At 41.2% G+C, this 22,961-nt stretch overlaps 1 protein-coding gene across 6 annotated transcripts in view; it reads left to right on the top strand.

The window, feature by feature from the left end:
- CREB5 (cAMP responsive element binding protein 5) overlaps positions 1-22,961 on the top strand; it is a 408,270-nt gene that overhangs the window by 21,521 nt on the left and 363,788 nt on the right. The gene's annotated exons all lie outside the window — the stretch shown is intronic.

The raw sequence follows: 22,961 nt of genomic DNA, 5'->3' as shown, positions 1-22,961 counted from the left end.
TTTCACGTGACAGGACTTACAAGAAATTCATTCAGAAAAACATCCAGTGTAGGAGTCTTTTTGGCATGTTCTGTGCATATTTTCTCAAACAAGCCGCAATCATTTTTCGGTTGTGTCATTTATGGCTGGTGCCTGTATGTAGTCCTGGAGATCTCTTCTAAGCCGGCAGGCACTGAGGCAGCTTGGCAGTGTCATCTGGGCTTGTAAAATTAGAGCACACCATTTAAAATAGTGGTCTTGGTAAATTCTCTTTCCTCCAAATTCCCTCTGAAGCTGACCTTGTGAGAAAAATACCCCGAAGAGGAACAATAGGGCATCTCTTTTTCCTGCAGGGGTAACTAGGAAAGGAAAGTTCCAAAGTTTTAACACTGGAAATCGGCCAATCCTAATGCTAAAATCTACTTGCTGGTGTGTACCTTTCTGAGTCAAGATGAATTTTAGCTGGCTTGAACAAAAGTGGTGAAAAAATGTCAGTTAAATCTGAAGTTCAAGGATTCTCTTACTTGGCTTTTTTTTTTTTTTTTTTGAATTTTAGAGATAAATGTACTGTTTTCTGATTTAAGAAAAAAACTCAGAAAATACAGAAACATGTAAAGAAGAAAATTCTAACCAAAGATAATCACTGTTGGTGATTTTGATGTATATCCTTCATATAATCTATATCTATCCATCCATATCGTATAGCTATAATTCATAGAGTATTTGCAGTTTTGTGTTTGGATTTGTTTTCTGTTTAACATTATTTTGTGATCATTTCCACAAGTTCATGATGTATTTGTTGAAAATACGATTTTAATGACTGTGTAATCTTCTGTTTGTCATAATTTACTTAAGCCATTCTGCTTATTATTAGATGCTTAGTTCATTTTGAATTTTTCCTTGGTAATGCATAATTTTTGATGACCCTTCTTTCACATAACTCTTCATCTACATCTCTCATTTTTCCAAAGAAATTAATCTAACAAATGGATTTTGATACATTTTAGTAAATTGCTTTCAAACAGCCTGTACCAATTGCCTCATCATCACCAAGGCTATGCCGAGTGCCTATCAAACTTGACCTCTAACCAGGATTTAGGTAGTCACTAAAAGAGAGATATTTGCCAATTTGTTAGGTCAAAATTGTTTTAATTTGCTTTTATTTGATTAAAAGGGACGTTGAACATTATATCCATTTATTTACTGGCAGTTTGTCAATTGTCTGTTCATGTCTGTCTATGCCATTTGGCCATTTTATAAAGTTTTTTTTTTTTCTTTTTTTTTTGATGTGGACCATTTTTAACGTCTTTATTGAATTTGTTACAATACTGCTTCTGTTTTATGTTTCGGTTTTTGGGCTGCGAGGCATGTGGGATCTTAGCTCTCCGACCAGGGATCGAACCCTCACCCCCTGCATTGGAAGGCAAAGTCCTAATGACTGGACCACCGGGAAAGTCCCCATTTTTCTTTTAGAGTATTAATGTTTCGCTTATTGAAATTTACATTTTTTAATATGGCAAGGGTATGCACTCTTTATCTTAAAAATTGAGAGGCATAAATATAACCATAGACTTCTATCATATAAAAAGGTTTAAATATATTTTTTGTGGTTCTTAGTTCCTGATATAGTGGTTTATATCTGAGCATGTTAAACAGTTTACTTTTAGAATAATGTCACTTCTTGCTATTGGTTCAGTTACATGAATCTTCCTTATATTTTTCTGCCTGTTTCCCTTTTCCTTCTCCTGTAATAAAATTTTTTTCAAGATCCAGACTTCTACTTATCTCACTTTATTCAACTACACTTTTAGGTGGCAGCTTGCCAAGGAAACCAAATCTGAAAAGAATCACATGGGAGAACTGAAGGGAGTCAGTAGCTCTAGAGAGAGGAATAGTCAACGAAAGAAAAAAGATGGCTACTTGTTTATGTCATGTAAAGAATGAACTTCCTGATGCCAGCTCAGAGTGAGCAGGCTTAGTTAGGAGGCCGTGGGGCTCAGGAATTTCAGGTATCCGACAGCCCGCTCGCTGCTTTTTCTGCCTGTAGCCAGAGGCAACTGGTTCATCCCGGCTCCATCTCCGCTCCTCGTTTTATAATGGAGATAATAATACCTCAAAGGTATGCTCTAATTAATTCTTCTTAGAGCCTCTGAAAATATAATTACTAATTATTACAACTATTAGATCATTAATTCTTCATTCCTTCTATGGAATGTCAATCAAATGCCCCAAATTCAACACCCAGATTCAGTTGTTTGTGGAGACTTTGTTGCCTAGTATTAATAGTTTCTTGGCTTCCTTATGTTTATTTTACCCCATGCTAAGTGAATTCTTTAAAATGTAGAAATTTGAAAGTCTGTTGAAAATATTTAGAAATTTTGAAGTTCCAAGAAGAGGGAATGCCAAAAAAATTATAAAGTTGAAAAAATTTTAAATTATAAAGTTTTATATCTCCACAGATCATTGTAACTCACTAATAAAAATAGCTAAATATTTGAGACTGTTGGTTTTTAAACCACGTTAACTTCTTTTTCCTTCAAGGTGAACCATAAAATCTGGTCACTGGTAAATAATTATACCTAAGACTATTATAGTTTACCTAGATATTCAATAGGAGAGTCATGTGGGCGTAAATAATTTAACAAATGGGACATGTTCTGACCAGTGGCCCTGACTTTTACTGTGCGGTTTTAAGTTCGAAAATGTGTGTTGACTGATTAAGAACCTTTTTGTTAATTCCATAAATTCAGAAAATTAATATGGCTCTGAGTTGAAAAGAGTGAAAAGGGTTTATGCATAGCATTGGTGATTTTTCTTCAATGGCATTGTTTGATTTAGTGTGTGAGCGTCTTATTTTTCTAATTAGGTCATGTGCACCTTAAGAGTAGAGACCATGTGTTGTAATTCCTCTAAAAGCAGAGGGATTGAATGAATGCTGGAATTATCACTTGGGCCACCTGGCTTTTTTCACCCTGACTCAACCTATAACCAGCTGTGAGTTTTTGGACACTTAGGTAACTGCATGCCGCCTCAGTTTCCCAGTCTCTAAATGGGAAAATGATACCTTCTCTAATTTACAAGGCTGTTGTGAAGTTCAAGTGAAAGGAACTCGATGGTTAAGAGCTTTGTGTGGGCTAGTAAAAATTCAGTGTCATTTTGTAAGGTTGTTTTTTTTCCAGATGTATGATTGTCAGTGGAGATGTGTGTTTTGACCTCTTCCCCTCCATTTTTGCCTGGGAGATTTTGCATGCTGATAAGAGCTAAGAGTTGATTTAGCATAGTTATTATCAGATGTTTCCGGCTCTCGTGGCCTCTAGCTTCTCGTGGTCTGGCCTTCATATGAACAAGGGCCATACAACCAGCCTCTTAAATTTAAGTGTCAGTGGCATCGTCTTCATCAGGAGAAACATCTCAAACATTTATTTTCTTTGCAGAAGGCAAGTTTCAGTGGGGGAGTCAGTTTGTTTCTGAAACGATCTCATTTACCTGAATGAGGAGCGCATATTTATTTTCAGGGTAAATGGCGAGGGTATGTAATTCTCGTGTGACAGATGAACTAGACACTCCGCTGTAAATTACATTTGGCTGGAAGAAGATGCTCTGGTATGAAACCACATTTCTGCCTTGCTTACTTTCTCTTCTTGGGTTGGGGCTGAGAGCTGGAAGATTGGTGAGTCTTTGATTTGCCTAGAAAACGAAAACTATTCTTTAGAGAAAGCAGAAAGGGGTGAGTAATCCCATCTATACTTATTTATATAAAAAAGAGGATTTGCGGATGTGACCTGGGTCCAGCATTTCTCTTGCCAGGAGACTAAAAGTGTCACAGAACATGTCTGAGTGGCTTGTGGCATTACAGTTTATTTTCAAAGGCCTTTTGATAACACAATTAAGCCTTTCCCTTTGTTTTATTTTAAAGTTGCCCTTACTGGCTACATTAGTGTGTCGCAAAGTGGGAATTTTTTTGTTGTTTCTGTGAGCCTTCAGTCTCATAAAAATTAAATGTGTGCATTCCTGTAACCTGATATGCCCTCTCCAGTGAAAATCAATGCTTCGTGCCCTTGCTTCTCAAGCTGCAGAGGTCTTATTTTGTAGCCTGTGTCCGTTGTGTGTGCATTTGCGCATATGGCCTTTCATCACCCATGTTTTCTGATGTTTCTGAAACATATCTGAGACCTCAGCCCCACTACAAACAATCTGTCGGCTTGTGTTTAGCTTCCCTGTGTGTTTGCTAGAGAACAGCAGAGGGTGGTTTTTTGTTTTGTTTTTGTTCTTTCTGTGGCCTGGGGAGTGGGCACAGAACAGCACCAGTTTATTACTCATCTATGTATTATTCCCTTGGTTGCGGGTAGCAAGAACATCTGAAGAAGATGGATTTCTGGAGGGGTAGCAAAATTGAAAACCATTCAGTTCCCCTTCAGACTTGAATTATATTATCTTAAATATGCCAAGTACAAAGAGTCTGAGACTCCTGATAGCCAATTATTTGCCTGTGCTTAGGTGCAATTATCATTTTTCCCTACCCAGTGGAGTTTCCATTGCAGGTTTCTTCTAGGAAATAATCAAATGTTGAATTTTAGGATTAGGTTCCAAAGTAGAAGAAAGACTGGGATTCTCTCAGATTCTCCTTGAACTAATCATTACCTCTGATAAATGGGACCAGCCTAGCCTTTTGCAGCATTTGACTGTGAGATTTAAGGATATGTTACCAAGCTGATGGAATCTGGGAGAACAGGCTGCATTTATTCTGCTATATGAAAGTCCCTGAGTGTAATTTCATACTACGCTGGTGAGGTTATTCAAAGGTTATGTTAGAGCAAATGATGAACTGGCCCTAATTGTCCTTCCCCCACTTTTAGAAGGACAGCAAGCGTCAGAAGGTCTTTGGTTTGGTGCAATTCAGTCATGATTTTGTCTGATGTCACTGATTCAGTGACAGCATCCCTCAGAGGTCTCAGCTCTTACTCAAAAGGTGCCACTTGCCTGATCAGTTGAAAGGATTCTTGGGGGCATGGCTAAAGACTTCTTACTACTGTTTGTGATTAATCAATTAATTTGATTAATGCCTACTATATGCTAGGCACTGTGTTAAATACTTTACTTACATTGTTTTATTTAGTAGGTATTATTATCTCTATTCTGATGAGGAAACTGAAGTTCAGAGAGACTGAAAAGTTTACCCAAGATCATGTAGCTAATAAGTGGCAAAGCCAGCATTCACTCTCTGTCGTGGGTGCTTCCTTTCCTCATACTGTATACAGTGTTGGGAGCACAAGGAAAGGTCTGTAAAGCTTGCCAAGAGAGACCACCATTCCATCTTCTTCAGAGAAAGCTATCTGTATGACGAAAATTCCACTGAAGTCTTCAATCCATAGGTCTTCCTTCCATCACCTTTCACCAATACAAAACGCTTTCTAGTTCTGTCACCAAATATTTTACTGAGTCCCTACAGAATCCTAATTTTAAGTGGTCATTGATTTCAAGAAGTACAATAAAAGCACAGCTTACTTCATGTAACAACATGAAACTTAAGGTGCAGTTGGTACTATAACCTAACTAAATGGAATTGCAAGTGCTGTTATTAGTAGTCATAATATTAATAGTTGTGTTTAAAGATACAATCCTGTTAACTATAAGCAGTGTAATATCATCCCACTTCTTAAATGCAGTCACTCGATGATTAACATGCGCAGTATTCTTTGTATGATTGTTTTTGGAATTATAGTCCTAAATCTGTTCTGGAACAGAAAAGAGAATATAGACATTTGTGAGATTAGAATCTGGTAACTTTCAGGCTCAGAGTGCATTTACAAACACTGGCATTCATCCCTGTGTGATATTTCCCAGTTATCCAAAAAGGCTTTTATTCAGGAGCCATTTGTGGTTGGGATGCATGGTGATGCATCATTTATACAGTGCCTTAAGTGTTTACTGGGTAGAGTGTGCAAGAGACAAAGCACAAGAATCCTGCCTAAAGCCCTTACTATCTAGAGACACATTTACTGTTATATAATAGAATTTCATCCAAGAGTAGATATTGCTTAACTCATTCATTTCCTGAGAGCTGAAGTTCAGGGTTTCCTTTAACGTTTCGATAGCCCCCAACATGTTGATTTGTATTTTCACCTCCAATAGACAGTCACACTAAAGAGTATGTTTTGCACTCTAAAACTGGGCAGGAGGTGGGATGGGAAAGAGGGTGTGGACTCAATCAGCAAGTTATTGTTTAAGGGGGTGTTGGGAGAGGGCAGCTGAGGGTAGACTAGAGATCACTGATTCCCAGCTTTACACCATAAAGGCCCTCTTTGTTTTTTCTTACTTTTATATTTGAAAGATTTTTATCTACTCGGTAAGTATTAATTAATTCGTTTTCTTTAAAGCTGAAGGCGTTCATAATTGTAAATCAGAAACTGTGATAATCATGAGCTGACTGATGTTACCACACTGAATCAAAAAGTTTCCAGCCAGAAGTAAAGCTGACATTTTACTTGGCTTGTGAGAGCTTTTTTTGTGAATCATTAAATGTTTAAATATATGTTAAGCTTTTGGAAATACTGAAAAGTGAACTGAACTCTGTTATTACTTTCACAGACTGCTTAGGAATCCAGAGACCCCCAAGTGGGGAGCAATTGGATTTAGCAATTGCCATAAATTCCCTTCTACTTCTAACGCTCTGTGATTTGTGAACACCATTAAAACTAATAAAACTGACATGTTGCCAATGTACTCCCAACAGCAAGTTTTGAAATCCAGGTCTGACATTTTGTGGGGTGAGGGAAGAAGCAAATTTAGATACCCCCAAAAGAGGGAAGGGTAAGTATGTGGGAATAGCTGTGCTTTGGGTGTGTCCCACAGTTTTCCTTGGTAAGCAACCAAAGAGAGCAATGTCTCCTTTGTCACCCTTGACCACAGACAGTTCTACTTGTGATAAAAACAAACAAACAAACAAAACCAGACTCTTTATATGATGCTTTGTCTCCATATCACATGTGGACCATACGCACACAACCCTTTAGCCCAGGCCCCACATTGCAGGCAGAATGATCTGGAACACCAAAGCCAACTCTATCAAACCCCTGTTGGGGCTCAACTGCCCATGGGAATAAAATCTAACCTCTTTGGTTTTGTGTATAAAGTCATTGACAATATGACCCTAATCTATACCTGATTCATCTCCACACATACATTATGAACCTGCTACACTGAATTTTTCATCATACTTGCAACTACCCGACCTTTCATTAACCATTGCCTTTACACATGCTGTTCTGCTAACTGTAATATTTTTTCTGCTCAATCTTTGTTGAATAAGTTCCTATAATAATCTGGCTAAGATAACAGCACTTATTATGTACCAGGCACTCATTTAATCTTTACAGTGAGGTGGTTGCCATTATCAGTATCATTTTGCAGAGGAGGAACCTGGCCCAGAGAGGTTAAGTAAACTTCCCAAAGTCACATAGCCAATAAGTGGTGGAGCCAGGATTTGAACCTGTACAGCCCATCATTTCTGGACCTATACTCTCAACCCCCATGCCATACTGCCCCTCCTCTAAGATGCACGTACAAAGTTGAAGGTGTTCCTAAATCCCTAAATGGAGTAACCTCTTTCATTCTTAGGATTCCCAAAGTGCTTTCTAAAGCAGTCTAGTAATAGAATTTAGCAAGTTGCATTATTATTTTGGTCTTTCTGTGCCTTTGTGATTTGTGAGTAATTTGAGTATCATTCAGTTTTTTGGGCCCAGGGCCTGGCAACTTGCCTGCCACCAGGTAAACACTTAGTAGATTTATTTCTTCAATGAGAGAATGAATGAGTGAATGAACAAACACGGAAGCACTTGTCTGTACTCAGATGGGTCAGATCCTCTTTCCTTCTATGACATATTTCTGGGATATCAGTTGAAAAACACTTCCTTCCAGTAGACTTTACCTGTCTCAGGGGTGTAGAACATTCCAGCAGGAAAACTTAGAGCTTTCAGCTGTCATCTTCACGTGACAGTAAATCATTTCCAAATCCTGCAAAGATGCCCATGAATTCTGCTGAGTAGCCATGTAGCACTAGAGTCTGACAACATTGATTTATTTAAGTATAGGTTTGGTGCTCTGTGAGAGCTCACCATCTGCTTAAGTTGTGTTTACTTTAAGTACCAGTCAGCGTTTTCCTGACGAGTTATAGAAAAATGGTAGTTCGACTTAATTTTTAAGCGAAGTCTGTTTAAGAATAATTTGTTAATTACTAGTTGGTTGATCTCATTTCCTTAAATTAAGGGCTTCAGTTAATATCACATGCTTATTGCCAGCTTGCTAGAAGCCGCTGCAGTGGTGCCCATAGTTGCATGATATACTGTAGTCCTATTCCTCTGTGCCAGCCCCTGCCCTGGCTTTTAAATTCATCTTTAGCTAATTTTACAAGCCTGGAGAGTAACCTGATGGTTTACTAGCTTTAGGATTACAGGTTGGAAGCTTAATTTAATAGCCACTTATAAAACCGTTTAGGCGGAAATTGGTATAATAAGGCTTTCAATATGATGGGTGCACAGAGCCATTTCATCAAGGCTGATAATTCAACATACAGGAGAATTGGAATTCACACCATTTGGGCTGAAGGTGTTTCATCAACCGCACACAAGACAGGATCCAAAACTTGCTGTGGGGTGGTTTGGAGTCCAGTGATTTTTTGGCAAGAAAGGAAATATTTGGCAGCCTGTTATTGGGGAGGTCTAAGGAGGCTGGCCTGGGCCATTAAGAAGAACACAGTGAGGTTGGGTGAATCTGGATGTGTAATGGTTTTGTAAATGTTTTGGTTACAATAAAATCCCAAACATATTTTATCAATGCATTTTCCCTCGTAATTTTCAGACCTTTGTGTATTTCAAGGGAAATTTCGTCCATATGTTTTTGATTCATTTATACTTAACTCATCAAAATGTTGTATTCTACGAGTTTATTTGATGTTCAAGAAGACTTTAGAGCTTGATTTAAATATCTTCTAGTGTTCTTTCCCTTTCCTTTTTAAAAATAGAAAGCCATCTACTCTTGGCAAAACCTAAACGCACACACACCAAAAGTTTGCATTTGGTTGAAAGCTCTAAGCCCATAAAGCTGTTAAGCTGGGCCAAATGCATTCTTCAACTCCTGGTAAAGTGTGAGCTCTGTTCCTCAAAAGTATAGAGAGATCTTTACCTTTTGATAATCTCTGGTGGCTGTGCACATTGAAAGAAACTCTAAAAAATTAAAATGCCTGCCATCTGCTAGATCTTTGATCTTGGGAAAGTCACTTTACCTCCCTTCGCTTCAGTTTTCCCATCTGTAAAGTCGGGCCATCTTTGTCTTGTCTACCTCCCAGAATTACTGAGAGGATTAAAAGAGCTCATATGAAAATACTTTAGAAAACACAAATAGCTCCACAAATAGAATCACATCTCTTTTTCTTGATGTTATTATTCTTTGAATAAAATAATAGATACTCAGCCTTTAGTCAGTGTTGATCATGTGCCACGTGCTATGTTAGACATCTTACAAATTACTATCTTGTTTAATCCTCATATTATTTGGTAAAGAGTAGATACTTTAAATTTCTACATTTTGGAAGGTAAAACTCCTCTACATTATTTACCCAAGGTCTTATAGTTTGTGGGAGAGCTAGAATGTAAATCTAGCCCTTTATGAGTTTTAACCATTAAGTTGTATAGTATATGGTTGAAGCCATATTAATCACTGTCATGTTGACTCAATATCAAAGTTTATCTTGAGTTATAACTAAGTCTCTCCATGTGGTTAAGATCACTTAACATTTTCTATTACATTCTCTTATTGAATAGAGTGAATGCATATATAATATTATGCTGTTTGATTATGTACATATTAAAAGATCATTCATTACATCGATAGCAGAGAAGCTAATTTTAATTGAATGCCTACTTTGGACCAGACACTACAGAGCTCATTATCTGCTCATTGCCTTTAATCCTCACAACAGCTCTATGAGGTAGAGACTGTTATTGTCAAGCGCTGTGAAGATCTGGGATTTTACCCTACTTGCAAGCTAGCAAACTAGCCTGCCAGTTTCATGGATGCTGGAAAAAGTTATGAAACTCCTGGGTCAGAAATAAAGTTACTATTGACAGCCAGCAAGCAGCATCACTTTCATCTTTGCATCAGTTTCCCTTGGCCCCCAGGTCCTACCAGGGTGATGTGCACTGGCCTATGTGGGTTTATGTTATGGCTGAGGAGCTGACCCCAAGCTTAGAGATCCATCTCTTTTAATACTGTGGTAAAAAACCTTGCCTGACCTTTGCTCCAGAAACAGACATTATCTTTATTATACTGGACGGTAAGCAAACCTGCCCTGTGCTCCAGATGGACACACTACATCTGTCTTACTGTTCGCTATACAAACATGTTGGAAAAGTACCAACCATCAGTGCCTCTGCTTCTAAGACATACATAATGGCAAGAGACTTATGGAGAGTTGTCTCCCAACAATTATCTCCATTTTACAGACAAGGAATCTGGGCTGAGAGAGGTTTAGTCATTCATTCATACCAGAAGTATTTATTGAGCACCTGTATGTGTTAAGGTCACACCGCCAAACAGTAGAGGAGGGGGCAGCCAACATAGGCTCTAAGCCATTAGCTTGTTCCCTGGCCCACTTACCCCTCACCTCCTCAGTCATTATCCATCGTGCCTCCCTACCTAATGAGCAATGATATAAAACAGTAATTAACTTAAGATGATAATGACCCTTTGGGACACATGCTTCTCCTGCCATCAGGTTTTCCCTCTGCAGGTTGACCCAGCCCTAGATACCCAGACGCAGCAGGGTTGCCTGAGACGGGGGCATGGTATTGGCAGTGCCTGAGAAAAGTCAGAGGTCATATTTAGCAGCACATGGAAGACAGCGGTGCTAGGTGATTAGAAAGTTAAATGTGAATAATTTTGTTATGGAAAATTTAGTTTTGGAACTTGGAATAATTTGGTCTCTGTACAAAATTCAGAAGGGTCTTTTTCCCCTGTTGCTCCCTCCCCCGGTTAATCAGCGTTATTTTATATTTGTATAATGATGCCATGAAATGAAGTCAAGGTTTTGGTAGTGCCCATGCTAGCTTGTGGGATTCCTCTTGCCATGTGCCTGAATCAATCCATGGGGAAATATTAAGTGATTATGAAGTTGGAATCTGGGGAGAAGAAAAAAGTCTTGGCAATGATCTGACCAGAAGCATCCTTTGCAAACAAAGATGTCTCCTCCACCCCATGGGAAGGTGTCCCAGGCTGTAATTTCTCTCCTCTGTCAGCACAGGCTCCCCTGAGAGAGCTAGTTTGCCAGTTTTCCTAGGAAAAGAATAACGGTGGACACGGATTAATGAAGAGGGCTGATATCTAGCTTTGCACTGTGGTGAAGAAACAAAGTGAAACTGAACTGGTCAACCTTTGCCCCTTTCAACCAAGAGACTTCAGGGGAGACATTCTTCCCCTGGCATCTCTCTGTCAGAGGGGAAACTGTACCTTAAGAAAAAATGAGAGAAAGAAGCCTGCCTTGATGCTCATTTAGGCCCGCCACTGTGTTCATGGATTAGCGTAACACAGTGAGAAATCCTCTTCTGCTGGCTTACTTCTCAGCACCTGAAGCTATTGGCCCTGTTTCCTGAGCTTGTTTCACTCCCTTTGATGCCAGAGAAAATCTAATTAGTGAAGAATTTGAAGGAAGGAATTTTGGAGAGAACTCTGCCACCCCAAAATCTCAGCAGAATGGGGCCATGACTCTTCCTTGTGAGGCCCTCACCGTCAAGGGTTGCTTCCTAATCTTAAAAGTTAAGAAAGAAAGTTTATACACAAACTCTCTGTGATGGAGCCAAGCCTCCTTCAGAGCAGATGATCCTAGAGCCACTTATCTTGCAAATGGATTCTCTCTTCGGACAGCCTCTGTATATCTGTAGACTAGGCTTGCAGAAAGAGGAAATTACTTCGTGCACCTCAGCAGCAAAGTCAAGTGGAAGAAGAAAATAAGAATCTTTGGAACCAAGTTTTACTTAAGAACGAAAGTGGGCCTCAGGAGCTAATATTCTCTGAATATACTTGATGGGGTGAGGAGGAAACGTTTGCTGCTTTGCTCCGAATATCCGAGGTCTGTTCATGGCAGTTGCAAAACAACCTCAACAAACAAAACCAGACAAAAACCCAACAATGTGTGATGTGTTACTTTCCTAATTACTTGGTTCTGCTCCTTCCCCACCCCTCCCCCCAGGAAGCCCTTAGAGCAGCCAGAGTGCCTTTCCTTGAGGGAACCATGCAAGATGCCCCTGAACACACGTGGCTCCAAAGGAACCTTCAGTGCAGACCCTCTCCCCCTCCCCCTTTGTTCCTTTTGATGCTTCCACCCCCAGTTTCCTTGTTGTTGTTTTTGGTTGATCTGTTTGTTTTGGGTCCCCTGCCCCACCCCCCAGCTCCAGGAAGCTGTACACACACTGGAGCATTTGGGGCTGACTTGGCAGGATAATGTGACTGCTGGCAGCTTCCAAAATATGACACCAGTGAAAATATGAACCAAATGTTCCTTGTATGCTAGGGTGTGAAGTCTTCATCACGCCTCTCTCTGAGAGCAGAGAGCACGAAAGAACTAGACGGTTTTGGGTCTTGGTCCTGGCTCTGTCTCTTTTTTTTTTTTTTTAAATTTATTTATTATTTATTTTTGGCTGTGTTGGATCTTCGTTTCTGTGCGAGGGCTTTCTCTAGTTGCGGCAAGTGGGGGCCACTCTTCATCGCGGTGCGCGGGCCCCTCACTGTCGCGGCCTCTCTTGTTGCGGAGCACAGACTCCAGACGCGCAGGCTCAGTATTTGTGGCTCACAGGCCCAGTTGCTCTGCGGCATGTGGGATCTTCCCAGACCAGGGCTCGAACCCGTGTCCCCTGCATTGGCAGGCAGACTCTGAACCGCTGCGCCACCAGGGAAGCCCTGGCTCTGTCTCTTAATGCTGGGTGATATCTCTGCACACAATCCTTTATTATAAAATAGCAGTCGTCTTACCCACTTCATAAAGGTGCCATTGGGTTCAAACAGAGTCATTTATTGAGTGCCTACTACGTGCCAGAGAGTGTGCTGAAGTAGCTCCTCTGCTGAAGCATGAGCTCCTCAAAGGCAAGGTCATTTCATACTCCCACTGGGCTGGACAAGTAGAGTCTGACGGGCTGGGCTTGAGTCTTGTCTCTGTCCCTTGTTAGCTCTGTGACTTTGGGCAAGTTACTAACCTCTCACCTGGAAAGTGGCAGTCATGACAGCACCTGCATCAGAGAGCTCTTGTGAGAACTAAATAGGCTATCACACGTAGCCCAGGGCTTGGAAGGTGCTCCGTGAATGTCAGCAATCGTTACTTATAAGCCCAGTGCCAGGCACGTAGGCACGTATCTGTCTTTTGAAATCTGGTAAATAGTAAGTGCTCAACAAATGCTAGTTCCTTTTTCCATAATCCTTCTTCAACAAGTCTTCCCTTTCATATCTGACAGGTTACCGTGGTGTGTTTCACTGGGGCCAATCCCAAGAAAGGAAGATAAGGTTTTTCCAGAGGGAGTTTAACTCTGAAGGTTCTCTTCATATGTGTTTGTTCTTTCAGTCACTACAAACCTACAAAGGGAGAAATGTGGACCAACCAACTCCATGTCTTAGGGTGTTTGTCCCTTCATGTAGTCATTTGCTTGAGTTGAGCGCAAGCTCAGTGATCCTTAGCCATGTTGCTGGTGGTGAGAAAGCAGTACCAGAGGATGTTCACTCAGCATGTCACTGGGACGTGGAGCCCACACATACACCTGCTGGGGGAAGATAGTGGGTGGCTGTGTGTGTTTGTGGCAGAGGTGGAGGTGGTCAGTGGCTTCACAGCTAGGAGAGCTAGATAAAGAAGTTGATGACTCAAGGGTCTTTTAGTTTCCCCAGCATTTCCAAAGGGTGGCTTCTGATTACATAACTGTCCCAGATTCCTTGCCAATCTCAGGTACACCTCAGGCCTTCTCTTCTTCCCACTGGCTTCTTCTTTTGACTTGGAGCAATGTTTATAAAGGTCAGAATCTACTAAAGAAAGAGACAAGAACCAGGAAGAAACCACTTCAGTGACTGAACGTTTTTGGGCGGGTAGGGGACGTGTATGTGTGGTTTCATTTATATTGCTTTCAATTTTTTTTTTTAGATCTTAATTTACTGTTGGACACGTCAGAGTTCATTCGGCTCTGACAAGATCCCTGACCCCAAGGACCTTCATTCTCTAAACTACACTTCCCTCTGGACTTAGGAACCCTCAGTGTTAGTGATATGGAGCTAGTGGGTTTAGCTGTGGGATTTTGCCACCATCTTCGTGTGCCCTCTGGGGGACTTTTCAGATATTGAAGTGGGCCTTTAACCTGCTAAATTCTTTGGATGGCTTGACTGGTCGCTGGCTGTGACTTCCAGAACATGCAAGCCCTGAATCCTATAGGGCCTGAGGGGTTGACAGATCGGGAGTGGGGTTTGGGGGGGGGGGCAGGAATGGTAAACTAGTAGGGCGTATCACTGCATTTACACTCAAATCTTGAAAACAAAAACCAAACAAAACCCAACTACCAACATGTGAAGTGCTACTTTCATAATTATTTGGTTCTCTTTTCAGGATTTGGATGCAAACCCAGTTACATGGGCCCTGTGAGCAGGCAGCATTCAGGATGATTCAGTCTAACCTTTCCATTTTACAGATGTGGGAAACTGAGGCCCAGGATGGTGGGGGGCTCAAATAACTTGCTTCTGGTCACAGTGCTAGGAGCAGAGCCACGGCTGGGACTCAGGCCTTGTGATTCCTTCTTCAGGATTCCTTCTGTTCTCCGCTCACAGACCTATCCTTGACTGAGGTAGAAGCGAAACTCTGGCTTCTTAACCAATTCTTAAGCATTTGGCAAACACTCTTACCTTTTTAAAAATGGAGTTTTCCTGCTCTTCCTCTTGGCTAAGTTTCTGCTCCTTTTCTCGCTTGTCATATGTGCCTACGGAAGCAAAGTAAGTCACACGCAAAAAAACTCAAGTTGAAAAACCATCCTTTCCCCGGGCCGCTCACCAGAGGTGATTTTTTCTACCTGGTTCTGTTTTTGTTTTTTCTGGAAGTGACTGCCAAACTCTAAATAATACACTTACATCTATGTTTCTTTCTTTATCATATTTTTACAGCATCTATTGTTTGAAAATGGGGATTTAGCTCCGTTACACTGCTTCTTCTCTACCCGCTGCCTTCTCTCAGTGTTCCATTACTACTTCTACTCCTCTTGGTCAACTGTACCTTTAAATTGTAACTTGTACCTTCACTTTGTATTCTGTCAACTTTCAGCCAGTTTCCTACAATGGAGCTCTGAGCCCTTTGAGGACTCATTCCTTACCCCACTCCCTTCCACACTCCACCTTTTGTCAGCTCCAAGTTACTTTCACCTTGTTCAGGTGATTTTCCATTCCGTTCTGTCTTGCAACCACAGTCGTGGCTTCTGTCCTTTGGTTAACTCTGAAAGTTGAAAACCAACAGATAGCATTTACATATTGAGACTATGCAATTTCTGTTTGTTGCTTGGACAAATAATGTATTACGATTTTCTCTAGGGAACTTAATGTCATAACGTGAGGGCCTGTCAAAGAGGAATATTCCTGACATCAAGGTCATGATTGGCTTTTTTGCAATGTTTCGTTGTTTGTTGAAAATCATTTGACCAAGGTTGATAACAGTCAGTTTCTCCTGAGAAGGTCCCTGTCAGGCTTTCCTCCAATTTTTTCCCTACTTCTTTCTTCTGGCTCCATCCCACACTTCACTTCACAGTGAAACAGAGTCAAATACTATTGAGTTTTCTTAGACTTAGAAACTCAGAATTTGAAGATGTGCTCTATGAGGTGTGCTCAGTCAATGATGAGATTGATTCTTTGGCCTTCTTTTGGACAACTAGAATGAAATCATATGTGCCCTATAATAATAGGAGAAGTTATTTTGGAGAATCAATTGATATTGCTGATGAGTTTAATTTTCTTTGTCTATTTATTTATTTTTGGCCTTTTCTTCCCAAAGGAGGATGTCAGTATAATAAATGCTGTTTGTTTGATGGATCCTGTTGTGATTGATAATAATGATTCTGATGCTTTCTGTTGGACCAAGATAATAGAAAGCCCAAGGGTGTTTATAATATGCCTAAACTGGGTTTTAAATCAATTAGTGGGTATCTGAGGGCTTTATATAATACATCACTAGAAACAGCTACTTAAGGAAGAGCCTGGAAAATCTCAAAAATTATCCCAGTTTGAGGGCTTCCCTGGTGGTGCAGTGGTTGAGAATCTGCCTGCCAATGCAGGGGACACGGGTTCAAGCCCTGGTCTGGGAAGATCCCACATGCCGCGGAGCAACTAAGCCCGTGTGCCACAACTACTGAGCCTGCGCGTCTGGAGCCCGTGCTCCGCAACAAGAGGGGCCGCTACAGTGAGAGGCCCGCGCACCGCGATGAAGAGTGGTCCCCACTTGCCGCAACTAGAGAAAGCCCTCGCACAGAAACGAAGACCCAACACAGCCATAAATGAATGAATAAATAAATAAATGAATAAATTAAAAAAATAAATAAATAAAAATGCTTAAAAAAAAAAAATTATCCCAGTTTGAAAGTGTGATACCTGCTGTTCTAAATTACCATTCTGATACTTGATTTGTATATTATGTGGAATATTGAAATAGATAATTTACCAAGCATGCAATTTCTCATGCTGAAGAAAATATGCAATTAGGAAACAGCCAACATAGATTTAGAAAAAAGTATTTGCAGCAACTCAAATGGTTGATGTTAAACCATAATTTTCCCCAGATAATGGATTGCCACAGGAGCTGAATCTGCTGGGCCAGATGCTTCACCTCATACTGGCTTTGTATCCCTTTCTCTCTCTCTATGGATCTTGAATGGGAGAAGACAATGTGGGGTAGCAGGAGATGAAAACTGGCTCTCTAGATTTGTCTCAAGTCTTGGCAAAATGTTGAAGATGGGTTATAAATATGTTCTCTGCAGTTCATAAGTCCTTTTTTTCCCACTCTAAATGGTTCTTTTAAAACGATTTTTAATTTTTTATTGAAGTATAGTTGATTTATAATGCATTAGTTTCAGGTGTACAGCAAAGAGATTCAGTTTTTATATATATATATATATATATATATATATATATATATATATATATATATATATATATATATTCTTTTTTCAGATTCTTTTCCATTATAGGTTATTGCAAGATATTGAATATAGTTCCCTGTGCTATACAGTAAGTCCTATATATAGTAGCATGTATCTGTTAATCCCAAACTCCTAATTTTTCCCTCCCCTCCTTTTCCCTTTGGTAATCATAAGTTTGTTTTCTATGTCTGTGAGTCTGTTTCTGTTTTGTAAATAAGTTCACTTGTTCATTTTTTTAGATTCGTATAAGTGATAGCGTATATTTGTCTTTCTCTGTCTGACTTACTTCACTTAGTATGATAATCTCTAGGTCCATCCATGTTGCTGCATATGGCATTATTTCATTCTTTTTTACGGCTGAGTAATATTCCGTTGTATATATACACCACATCTCCTTTATCCATTCATCTGTCAATGGGCGTATAGGTTGCTTCCTCGTAAGTCCTTTTGAAACAGTAATTTTCTTTTTGATGTGATGGGGTGTTAGAAGTTGCTGATGATGAAGTAGTGATTTGGGCAAAAAAAAAATCTTCTAATATGCTTCACAAGTACCCTAGCACTAGTTATAATCTAGAAAACTGTAGGGGTCTGTGGTGTGTGTGTGTGGAGTGGGTGTGGGGGAGCAGAAATAAGAGTATGATTGGGAGGGTCCCTGATGGGGAATCCCTATCCCAAGGGAAATATCATTATTGGAAAGAAGCTTATCTATATTGTTGCTGACATCTAACATTCCTCAGACCTAAAGTTAACACCATCTGTATTCGGCTTTCTGTAAGCCTTTCTGTGGTTTGGGCATAACAAGCAGGGCCCAGGCTGTTCTGGTCTTCTACAGTTGATCTAGATTCCAGCCACTTTCCTGGGATGCCATTCTGTCCTTCTGCCGTGTGTGTGTGTGTGTGTGTGTGTGTGTGTGTGTGTGTGCACGCGTGCGTATTCCCCCCTCCCACCCCCCGGAAAATGAGTCTTAGGTGAAGCTGGTTGTGAGGCTATAGCTTACAAGGAGTGTATCTGAATCTACCTAGAGGTGGCATGATGTGTATGTGTATGTGTGTGTGCTGTGGATATACAGTGAGGTGGGACAAGGAAGATCAAGGTTGTGTGTGCACAGAAGTATGGCATTCCTACAGGAGCATCCCTATTCGGGTACCACTTTCCAGAGAGTGTTGCTAACCTGGTCTTTCTGTCCTGGGTCCTGGGAACTTGAATGTAAATATGGGTTGGGTTTATATACAGTACAGTTGGCTTACTTTTAAAAACGCTGATGGGTTTTGTGAGGATCCCTGAGCTCACATTCTTGACTAACTTCCATAGGGTTTCCCAAACAGATCATGTATTTTAAAGTGTATACGTATAGAAAAGACATACATTTATAGCAATTGCAAGTTGTGTGTAGGTGTCACTGCTGCATGTTCTGGCATTAGCTGCCAGCTCCTCTTGGCAAGGAAATAGGTCCCGACTCCTCCCCTCTGCTTTTCCTGCCTCACCTGTCAGTCCATCTCTGAGCCACTCCAGCCCATCTTGGACTGGTGATTTCTTTCTATCATGGATGTTAACATCACTCCACAACCTCAGCTCTTTGTCTCTAGTTACTCAACGTTATGTTTCCCCATTTCCATGTCCTCATCATCTCTAGCCTCATCGGATAAAATGATCCCTCTTTATGACAGATATTTTATAATAAACTGTTATAATCTTGCAGTGAATCTTATAGTTAAAAAACCTACCCAGACACATTATTACCAAAAATGCCCTAAATATAATATAATAGAGAAATAAAAGAAAGGTAATTTTAATAAAATAATATGTATTTACATCAATCAAGATCCTGACAGGAAAGAACACAATTAAACAAGAGCTTTTTTTAAACTGAAAAGACTTGAATGAATGTGAGGTTCGGGGTTAAGGGAACCAACTGAAGAGAGTAAGGGACTCAGAGACCAGGGACAGCTGGAAGCTCTTACCACCCCTAGGCCTGCAGGAGCCCCACTAGAGCTGGAGCTGGAAGATGGGAGGCAACCATACCCTCACCCTTAGGGTTAGGAAGGAGGGAGGTGGGGCGTGAATACCCCAGTCTCTTCCACCTCTCACCCTGGGATCTCCTGCCGCTGCCTCTCATTGGCTGAATGAGAGAAGCCAGAGGGTCAGGGAGCCTGGGGGATGCGGTCCCCAGGGCTCAGCCTCCTGATGCAGAAAGGACAGAGAAAGGCAGAGAATGGATCAAGGTGGGATGGGGCAAATGGAGAAATCAGCACAGTATTTCAGTAGGCACCTGCCAGGTGCCATGCCACCGGAGGGCTTAATGAAGGGTCAAGTCCTCGCACCTTGTTGTAGGATTTCCCCGAGAATACGGGAATGCGACTAACGTATTGCCTTGTGTTGGCAACTCTGATGTTCTCAAATGGCAAACAACTTTCATTAAAGTTCTGAATTAAACCAAATACAATTTTCTCTTTCCGGGTTGCCTTTCTAAAAAAAAACTTCAGCATATATTAAACTCAAGCAAAAATGCATTTTGTTTATACATAGAAAATTGAGTGAGTTTCTCAGATAATTTTAAGTATATTTTTCTTCTACATGAATGGCATTTGTGCTCTGGGGGAGGGGGGTGCAGGGCAAGTATCTGTTCAGCAGGAGTGTCTTGTCTATTACAGGATGATTGGTATCCCTGACCCCTACCCACTAAATAAATGCTCACAGCACCCTTCCAGTCACAGTAAAAAACAAAATGAAGCACCCAGCAATTTTCAGAATAACCTCAGGCTAGGGCCTGTCCTGCTACCAGCCACTGCTCTAGCTATTCCTGGTGCCATTTACTATGTCATCACCCACGAAATTGCTAGAAGTACAAGCTTCCTCCAGTGCAGTTGGCGTAAGACAAAAGAAAATCTCTGTAAATTAAAATGCTGCCTTCTTCACCTTGCAGGGATGAGGGAGGTTTTGTAAAGCTTTTTGCTGGGAGAGGATGCAGTCCAGGCTAGTTGTTATCTGAAAGAGACTCTCTTCCAATTCTTATTGCTGTGCAGGTTCCCTCATCACTTTTCTCCTAAGCTGTGTATTTGTAGCTAAAGTGGCCCAGCCACTGCTTTCTGGGACATCAGATCAGCCTGAATGTGGGCTCCTGAGGCACCTGTGATGACAGGTGCCAGCATCTGAGTCCCCGCCTCTCTGCCATCTATCAGCAGTTCTCAGTCTTCTCCCAGGACTTCTGTCTTCCAGTTTCCCTCCTCATCTGTGTTGGCCGTGCCGCCTCCCACTGCCACCTCACAGCATCTGTGCATACCACACCACCACCTGAGCTTAGTAAGCTGGGCCAGTTTATATCATGGTCTGTCTGATTGGTCTACCTGTGGCTCCACCCTCCCCTTATTACTATGACGCTTGGCTTCTCTGTGTCTGTGTCTCAGGCCCCCAAATCCCACTGGAGTGAACATTATTCCTGTGGTATGCTATTAAGCACCTAAAATTCCTTTCTAAAGGACTGAGATGCCAGTATGCCAGTGTTGTTTTGCAATGTAAAAGAGCTGGTATGCCATCTCAACAGTATCTTCATCACGTGGAAGATTTGGCTAATTGTAATGGAATGTGTTTTAACATAGGGCTGGTCAGCCATGGAGGGTTGTGTGTACTGGTACCCACCTCCACATCTCTTTCTGTAGTGGATGCTGAAGGGATGACCTTATAGTGGCTTCCGCATACCACCTCACTTGTCCTCAAATGGGGCTGCCTTATAATTGTGCAGTGTCATCTGATCACCCCTCTAATGTATTGGGTTGGCCAGAAAGTTCATTCGGGTTTTTCTGTAACATCTTATGGAAAAACCTGAACGAACTTTTTGGCCAACCCAATACATTACGACAGTACTTCTTTCACCTTCAGTTCTCTTAATCAGATGATGAACAGAAGCTTTAAACATAGCATTTGGCAGAAGAAGTGGGGTGGGAGGTAAAGCTGCACATGAAGCCTGTTCAAGTCACCAGTTACATGTGTTGAGGCATTAAAATTGTTCACTTATTAGTAGGCATATGTCAATCTCTAGACATATTTTGCAATGCATATGATGTGGAACGCTCTAGGCTGAACTCCACGGAGCTACAGAGATGGACAAGATTGAGGGTGCTTACTGTGTGGGGGGTATCAGGGAAGCAGACAGACCAGTTCAGTATGACTTGGGAGTAAACCAAGGGGGCGAAGGGAGTAGAAATCTTTTTTATGGGGACATTTGAACCAAGTACAAGAAGGTAGTACAAATTTTAATAAACAAAGAAGGGAGAAAGGGTGCAGCTGACTTAGCATGAGAAAAATGCTATTTGTAAATTAATTGCTAAAATTCTGTGGTTGGGCTGGGTAGTGGCAAGAGATTCAAGATGGCAGATATGTAGGATTTTTGCAGCTCTGAACCTGGCCGGGGATAAAAGTTGGAGATGGACAGCAAAGCGCCTTGATCAACCGACTAAGGAGCAGAGATTGCACTTTGGGGCTTTGGTGCTTCAGATGGGCATTGAGGAGGGGCCAATCACAGTAAAACCAGGATTCTAGGAATATCGCTCTGGGGCAGTGTGAAGGAGGGATTAGAGAGTTAAGAAAGCAGGAAAGAGATGGTTAATGGGCTACTTAATAGCTCTGGCCAAGATGATGCGGGCAAAATGTCTGCATGGGCTCATGGCAGATACAGGTGGAGAACTGCACTCATTTTACTTCTCGGTAACGTTGGAGGAATGACTGATACCTTTATTTCTTTTCTTACTATGTGAGAAGTGTTACTGACCTGGTCAGCTTTTAACCTCTCAGTCTCACCGAGGCCAGACCACAGAGGGGATGATCACATTTTTTTTCTGTGCTTTCACTGGTGCTGGGAAGAGAATGTGATATAATCTGTTAGTGTGAAATCATAAATGGAACTCAGATTATTCTTAGGCAGGCTGCTGACTTAATGTTTCTAAGCAATAGCTGGAGTTTACATCCTCATCTTGGGAGGAAAAAAAATGTTCCCTCTGAAACATGTACTAAAGAGAAAGGCTGAGAGGATTGATTTTTTTCCCCAAAGAATCCATAAATATTTACATAAGTGCAAGTTACAAATCTGTGGCTTGGAGATTATTGAATTTCACTGCTTTTACACTCACAGCATATAAATTTCCAGCAGGCATTTGCTGGTTGTGAATGTTCAGTCTTTGGAGAATTGTCTCCTAGTTTGTTTCCTTTGCTCTTGGAAAACAAATCTCTCATGTGCTGTTTTTAATGCTCCCACTTATTATGGGTACGGATTGGGCCCTGGCAGCCATGTGACAATGGTCCTTGGCTGAGGGGGCTTCACTGTGATGGACTGCCTGCTGATGGGGGCACTGCACCCTGAGCCAAGATGCGGCTTTTAAAGACCCTTTTGGTAACACAATCATTCTCTCCAGAAGAGAGCCCTAGATAGTGGTGTAGTTCCAAAGTCTCTGTGGACTTCTTAAGTAAATGAAAAAACCTCTAAAGATCGTGTCACTTTAGCAGAGAGACACGTCAGCAGGTCTTTCCTAAATATGGGTGTTACATCTGCCATTTTGCACGTGGGCAGACCTCAGCTATTTTATTCTTGGCCTCTCTTTATAGAACTGGGCCTGGGGCACACTCTCTTCTCGTTTGGCTGGTCAGAACAATTGCTGCCCAGTAAAGCTTTTCACTAAGACTCTGAATTTTATGATTGCTAGATTTTGGACTAGCCTACTAATCTCAGGGATCTAAATCTGTATATGCTGAATAGTACATTTCTTCGGTATGCAAGGGACAAAGTCCTCCCCTGTGTCT

The sequence above is a fragment of the Balaenoptera acutorostrata genome, chromosome 7 (genome assembly GCF_949987535.1).
Source record: "Balaenoptera acutorostrata chromosome 7, mBalAcu1.1, whole genome shotgun sequence".
Lineage (NCBI taxonomy): Eukaryota > Metazoa > Chordata > Mammalia > Artiodactyla > Balaenopteridae > Balaenoptera > Balaenoptera acutorostrata.
The sequence above is the reverse complement of the archived record's forward strand: the minus strand, read 5'-3'. Positions and strand labels throughout refer to the sequence as shown.